Raw genomic sequence first — 8419 nt, 5'->3', positions numbered from 1 at the left:
CAACGGGCGCGAACGAATAAAAAAAGCGTTTTGTGACCGCAAAAAAAAACTCATAGAGCAGCAGTGACCTACTCACAAAGCACACTGGACAACTCAAAGCAAGTTGTGCACCACTTCATAACCCGCGTGCATTTCTGCAACATGATCCTGAGCAATTATTCCAATAATGCTGCTGCAATTTCCAAAATCCACTGGGAATGCCCCCCCACCCTCCTCCTCCCCATCTCCTTCCACCCCCAAAAATCTGCAGTGCATGTTTAACCTCAGAGCTCCGAGAGGCCACTTTTAGTTTAACCACACGCTGTGCCTGCGAATTAAACAGAGAAGAACTAATATGCTGGTTTGCATTTGAATATGAGCTTAACTTATTCCCATGAGGAATTTCAAACAGGCGCACACGGTGAGCTATTCGACTTAATTGGGCGATTAAATGTTGGGGTGTGTTATTGGGGTTTTCAGCAATGAAAAACAACAGAAAGAGGATTTAGCTGAACTTGGGGAATGCACCATTTAAGTTACAAGGAGCTGACCAGCGCTAGACCACTGACCAACACTGGCATTTCAAAATCTCCTGCGATGGCAAAAGATATTAATTCCCATTTAACCTCTTTGTCAGTGCACTTGAAGGATTTCCTCACGCTGGCGATCATACATTAGCTGGCTATTGCTTAACATGTCGAGATGTCCCGTCCATCCTTACAGTGCTGGAGTCCCATTGAAACCCAACGCCGGGTTTCTCTTTCTCAAAATGGGTTTAGTCAAGCACATAATGGGATCCCCGAGCAGAACAGCTCTGAGAAGAGGGGCCCGCGCTAAACTCGCCCACATCAGCTCCGTTTCCAGGGCTGTTAAGCTTTTAATTGGCAAATAGCAGAGGAAATTTCAAGGTGACGGTAATGCGCCGTGCGAATAAATACGGAGGGGAGGAAAAGGGGGGCTGGGGATAATTTTATATACGGGATAAAATTATTGACATGTTATGGCCGTGGTGATATAAAATCGACTTTGTCGTTGTCCACAGGAAAAGGTTCGAATCCCAGCGGATTAAACTGGGCTAAACATAAAATATTACACCTAAACCTACACTGTTAAAATATTTAGCTTAAGGTTTACAAAGTATACCCAAAAGATGAACAAGAACGGTATCAAAACATGTCAACATTATATCATATATAGACATTAATAATGAGATAAAGATCCGTATATACTGAACTGTATATGACTGAATGGAAATGAAATTAATACCATTTATGATCGTATGATCGCATAATAAAGGCCTGTGTTTTTGTCCTTTACTAACTGACCACCAGTTTTAATTACATACAAAATCAACGCGTGTAATAAAGCACGTTATCAGCTAAACAGCCCAATGCACAACACAGCAAATCACTCAGCACTTTAAGTCAGTGTACCTGATCAAAAGTTCCTCTAAAATGAATTATATGCATATGGCTTAAAGCAAGCATGAGGCTAACCCGGGGAGGCAGACAGTAAATAGATGATGAGAACATTTTTTGGTAACACTTTATTTGAAGGCTACCTACATAAGGGCTTCATGACGCATCCATAAGCACTGAATAATGTGTTTATGAAGCACTACATTGAACATTTATTAAGTGCTTATGTCGGTTCTCGCAACCTGACATAAGATGTTTTATGAAATAAACGACATACTGACATAATATGAATTACCATTCAACATATTTACAGCACTAAACACATTTAAAACACGATACATAACTATTTATGTCAGCATTCTTAAAATGACATTGTATTGATATCATATGTGGTTTAAGAGAGGAGAAGAATGACATGAAGCAAAAACAATACTTCACACATAAACTGTAAAAACAACCTTTATGTATTTATCTCGGTCATAATCTGCCTTCTGATGTGATATAAAATTGCATCCATCATCTTATCCATGCCATGGAGGGAAGAAGGGTGGTCTCCAGGCATATTTCTCCTGATATCAATACAATTAAGAATGCTGACATAAATAGTTATGTATAGTGTTTTTAATATGTTTAGTGATGTAAATAAGTTCAATGTTTATTCTTATTATGTCAGTACAATGTCATTTATTTTATAAAACCTCTTATGTCAGGTTGCGAGAACCGACATAAGCACTTGTATAATTATTCAGTGCTTATGAATGCGTCATGAAGCCCTTATGTAGGTAGCCTTCAAATAAAGTGTTACCCATTTTTTTATGTCGTGGAATAGCGAGCATTTACTGTCTGGTCGAGTCTAAGCATGAACAAAAGCTATCTGTTGAAATGAGGAATATCGTGGTGGGATACGGTCACGTGCTCGGGGCATTTGATACCGTTCCACTTTAGAGAAGTGTTTCGGATTATTCACTGTAATTTACTTGAAAATATGTATTTTTGGTGCATGACCAAAACCGTTAAGGATTATGGGAAAAACTGCCCACAGCCTTGTTCAAGAGCAAAGCCTGTACAGAAAAAAGTCAGCGCAGATGGTGACGTATTGTGAATGAAAGCCACGCCCACAAAATATCAGTAATCCGAAACAGTATAGTGAGCTCAGCTGCGGTTCATCAATAAATGCAAGTAATAAAAGTTATGTGGAACCCTGTAATATAAGGAATATGAATGAACAGAGATGGAGGAAGGAAAAAAAACAATGTTAGAATAAAACAGACTATTCAAATAAAGTAAAAGGGCAAATCCACATATCCTTATACTGAATTCTCATAAAGAGCTCTCGTCTTTTTGGTTGTGAAATTTCACCCATTCAGATTTTTTTTGTTTTACAATTTCAAACTTTCTGTACTCCATAGTCCAGTCATTATTCTTGGTATCTGTAATTGCACCACAGAGAGGAGAACAGAAGAATAACACCAAAAACTTTTTTTCTTTATGACTTTGTCAGTTGAGTATCCACACTCTTCTCGAATCCCATAGATGAAAGAGACGGAACATATGGCTTCAAGAGAGTGGAACCCTATTTGGATCTGTACTGAAATAGATACTGCTGTAATTTCTGTGTGAGTTGAAGACAGGAGGGATTTGGGCATTACGCTATCAGCAGTACTGGCCTGTGCTTTATCAGTTCTGAGGCCCAGTGCTGTTTTATAGAGTGAAGGACAGCACAGAGTCTATAAACGTCCCACACCTGAAACTCAAGCATCTATAAACACATCTAAATCAACAGAGAACCTTTCATTGGAGCCACTGTTTGAATGTGTGACCGTTCACGTACTCAAAAGATGCCGACCATCAAGCGGTTGCAATGATATTTATGCTTAAACATATTTAACAGAAATCTAAAAAACTGCATATATCTTTTAGTATTTAGTGTGTTCTCTATTTCCTTTATTCTTTTTCAAAGAAATCTGAAAGGATATTCCACACCTCCACAGTTCTTAGATGTTGGTCGCTTTTTCTGTTATCACAATCTAAGTAATCGAAAACACATTCAGTGAGGTCAAGGTCTGGACTCTGGGGTGGACAGTCCATTGTTCTGAGAGCACCGTCAGCAGCTTTGTTTGATTTAAAGATTTCCTTTTATTTCATCACTTTCCTTTTCTCAGGAACAGCTTCCTGACAGCTACACGTTCCTTTCAGACCCATAGCATATATGCTATAGCATTCCATATAGATGGACAGAAACACCTGTGAATTTTTTCAGATCTGAAGAAAGAGTGGAGCTTGATTTTCGCCTCTCTCAAAGGTGACAGCTTTAAGTGCTGTTTATCTGATGGTGACAGCTTTGGTGATCCTCCAGGTCTTGCAGAGTTGCTAGGAGTCCTTTTATCTCTATATCTTTTAATATATATATTTTTAACTACCGTTCTCCAAATGCCTGCTTTTTTTGCTGATTCTCCTCTTCCTTATGCAAGTGGCTTATTTAATATCTAATCTCATTAGCAGCATTTCCTGAAAATGAATAGCTTGTACTTAAAGGCTGTTTGGACTGGAAATGAAATAAAGACTTTCACATCACTGTACTTAGCTGACCATGATGATTAGATGAGTATACAAAGATACGATGCATATCTAAAGCGTACTGTTGCTGTTGGAACAAAACGTTTTATCTCTGAAATGGTAATATTACAACAAAAGGAACCGGAATAAACAAACTTTGCATGTATGTTTATATAACAAGGTTAAGGCTGTTTGTATAGGTCCATACACAGCGAAACTTTAATGGATATTAAGGGAACCTGTTGTTTTGTGTAGAAAAAAAAGAAAGATAAATAAAGGGACTCACAAAAGAGATACTTCCTCTGCACACTAACATATCATTTAAACTCTTTTAATTCACCAGAAATATCTGCATACTTTCTTCCGAACCTGTCATGGCATGAAAGATTGTCGCAATCAATGTAAAGGTGATTACTACACCAAAGGTTAATTAGTGAGACCTTCCATACTTCTGTAGCTTTAGAGCTGTTCAGCTTTTTTGTGACAATTATGTGCAGGCTCAACCCTGAGCACGGCCAATGACCCGTCCACCTACCTTCCAGTGGGCAGATCTGCAATTGAGGCGACTGACAGGCGGCCAATAGGTAGCGGAGTAGTGAGTGATGGCGGGACATCTGTTCAGTGAAATGTTCAGCTAATTTCTCAGTGCAACTAGAGTCACCAAGGGCGTTCAAATCACTGCCATTCTGACAGCAGCCTCCCCTCCCAGTCACACCCACTCTATCTCAGAATGGACACGGACAGTCAAAGCTACACTCAATTCCCTTGTTCATTTCTAAAGGCCCCAGTGCAATGGTGTTTTAATATACTAGCTTTAAAGGTAATTAAGTTACATCTGTACATACTACACTCAACCTTTAATGGCAGAATTTCAGCAATTATTCCACGTTGTTTAAGGAATTAATTACTGATAACCAGTGAGATATGGTACCCTAAATGCCTTTTTAATAAAGACTGACCTTCATTTTACTGTGTAATAATAGAAAGTTCTATGCTATCCTTCATGTAAGTGATATACCTAAATGTTCAGTATCTGCTGAGTGAATGTTGAAAACTGGTACCACAACTGGGATGTTTTTCTGCACCTCCGTGTTATATAGAGAGGAAAAATGCAGACAAGTACCTGATTTATTCTAAAAAAAGGCACAATTTTTCTGCATAATGAATTAAAATGTAAATAAGGTCATTCAAAGTGGTTTGATCTGAAATGCTATGTTCCAGAGAAACTTGCAGAGCCAGAATTGTGGTGATAGGAAGTGTTTAATGTTTGTAAATGCTACTTCACTGGCAGTTATTCCATGAAAAGTTTACAAATACATTTGGAATAAGGTGTTGGCCTTAAATTTTGAAAGTCCGTTCATGGCAGAGAGGTACGTTCTAAGGCAGGATCCAAAGAAAACACTATTTTACCATTATACACATTATAAAAACTGAGAAATTTGCAGTTTCAGTAATTATTTTTGGATAGTAAAAAGAACGGCTGTTTTTACATTGTAGATACCACAACCCTAGGTTCCTATCTCCACCACTGTAAAGAAATTAATGTACGTTTCTCTACAATGAACCATTTCACATCAACAGACTCTGAATAAATTTGTTTACATCGCAACTAGTGCATTCATTTTTAAAGCAGTCACAATGCCTATAGATTTATAGATGCGATAGATTTCAGGGAACCTTCATTTTATGGGGTAATCTAAGACAACAGATATATTTATAATAAATATTTATATATATATGTTTTTCTATGCTTATATATCTGTGCTTTCTGACAGTCAGCATCTTGGAAATATACAGCAAAGTTAACGCTGCTGATGCAAGACCATTCAACTGAACAAGAGGAAACGCCCAGCTTACAAAGCAATACAATGAATTTAACTACTGATATTAGATATCAGAAGAGAGCAGGAAGAGTCAAATCATGTATTGCCTCAGTTTGTTTTAGTTAGGATAAATCTTTTCTTGATTTTTCAATAACCTTGGACAGTTCAGCAAAGTGTCGCCAAACAATATACAAATTCCCTGAGCACTGCAGAGTTTGCTCTTTCCAATCCATTACATCCCAAGCCCAACACGCAGCGCATATGTAAAGATGAATTGCATTAAAGTGGGCCTTGTTTCAGACTGCACGGTCATCAACCACTTTTATGGTGATTCTTCCCTCCCTTAAATTCAGAACTCCTGACTATGAAAATGCAGCTGAGGAACTTGCCCCCCCTCCCCAAAGAGTAAGTGTGCTTGGAAGCATCTTGAGGACGAGTACAGCTTTATCGTGGCTCTGCCTCGCATGCGGTGGCCGTGATTGATGGTGCAATAGCAGCTCAAGGAAAACAAATCCAGCGACACTTCTCAGGCCGCCGCTGGAACACAGGCTGGCTTGCAGCAACAGAAGGACATGGGACGGGCCGCCTCTGACAACCCCCCGTGATGAAAGGGCCTTCCTTAACTAAACTCGTAAAGCACAGGGCAATAAAAGTCAATCTTCTGTAAAATCCAATTAAGTCATTATCTGACTGATTGTATCTTTAATTGAAAACAGAAGTGACAGTAAATTTCTGTGATATATCAGGATCAATCGATACTGCCAGGCGATCCGCTCCGTGGTGGTGATTTATAATGTCAAAGCCGCATAGGTAACTCCACATTCTTCTCACTAAAACCACTGGGGGATGAAATTAAGAGTAAGTGCGTTTAATAAAGAAAGAAAAAAGAAAAACACGCAAGATGGTTAGGTTATTGATTACAGCAGATGCGGTGGGAATCCTGTGAATGTTTTCAGAAGCGCAGGGCGAAGAAAATACAAGTAATTTTCATTTTCGCTTTTATGCGGTGCACTGTACACACAAGCGACGTGAAAACCAGTCATCAATAACAGTTCTGTCTTCCCCAAAGCACAAAGCCACATAAACACCAGAGTACTGCAAATGAGCTTTCCCGCTGTTTTATTATTTGAACATAACAATAACCTGCGCTTTTGCAACATGCTATTCAGAATGATTATCCATAACAGTCACAGTAACAAAGTGCAGTGGTTAAGGCAACAGAACCATTTTGTGGCCAGTTGTTCTGAGCTGCAGTTGGAAAGAAGGTAAATCTTAACATGACAAAACTGTGTAAAACTATGAAAGTTTGTGAAAGTGTTCATGACTGAACTGATTATAACTTAAGAGTGAAGAAAGGGAAATGAGTCCAGAAGAACAATGATATGCTCATTTGTTTCATTGCTAAAAGAATTAAAATAAAAATAATACAATTCAAAATTTGGAAAACACAATGCAGATGCAAAAAGATAAAAAAAAGAAATAACTTCTCAATAGTTCCCTCTAAAACTGTCTAGTTGTGAAGCTTGTATTACAAATTATTGTGCTGCTAGTCATTTTTTGTACAAGTGTGACTTCTATGAAAGCAACAAATGTGTCCACATACTGAATAAGGAGTATGTAGAAAGTAGTTGTACTATTGCCCAAATTCCAATTTTATTATGGCAACAAAGGAGATGCAATATAAGGTAAATCTGCTCAAGGACAATCACTTTTTTAAAAAAATCTCAAATCAACAACAGTTCTGCAAAGACTATTAGCATCAAGGGCAAAAGGTGACAACTCTTATGTTACTGGGGAAAAAAGCGGTCCACTTCTAATCTCACAAACCTCTCTCAAGGAGGTAGATATTGATGCAAATCATCCCAAGTTAAATGATGCCCTGTGCGTGGTGGCCATAAATAAACACTGCATTGGCTGCAGTGAGATTGGAGCATAATTCATTAGTATCGCTTGCTCACTTTCTGCATACTAACCCATATCTGCATCACCTATTCTCTGGACGGTGTATTGTGCTGAAGTAAATTTACACATGTATTAGGAAAGACGCAAGAATCATCTATGAGTGAATACTATGTAATGAAGGATTAATTTTTAGGGAAAAAAAAGTCAAGTTCCATTTTAACCAGATCATTGTCTACAGTGAAGACTTTACTCCAGTGATTATTTCAGAAATAATATTTAGCCTACTGCAACAAGGTTATTAAACTTCTGATTAGCATGCATTATTACTAACTTACAAGGTTCCTGCAAGAGGGAATTTATTGAGTGATGACCTGTAGTCTACCCACATTATTCCCTTCCATCTTTCATATTAAGTATTGCATGTATGCACTGTAATGTACTTTATATGTATCTGTACAATCACCAGAATTGTATTATACATCTTGTTGCCCCATTTACTATTGACAAGTGGCAATATCAGAATCATGAATTCAATTGATCAATTAGTCAGTCTTAGAATCAAACTATTTAATTATCATTCTGATTATAGAGAAATTAAACTCAAACAAACACAAATGACCTCGCTATCAAAATGAGTATGCACAACGTGGCATAAAACAAGATTTTTAAACATTTCATCAAACTTAATACATTTAATTAAAGAAATCAAACAGAAACAAAATACAGCAGCATCTAATTCTA

The sequence above is a fragment of the Pygocentrus nattereri genome, chromosome 20, assembly GCF_015220715.1.
Source record: "Pygocentrus nattereri isolate fPygNat1 chromosome 20, fPygNat1.pri, whole genome shotgun sequence".
Lineage (NCBI taxonomy): Eukaryota > Metazoa > Chordata > Actinopteri > Characiformes > Serrasalmidae > Pygocentrus > Pygocentrus nattereri.
The sequence above is the reverse complement of the archived record's forward strand: the minus strand, read 5'-3'. Positions refer to the sequence as shown.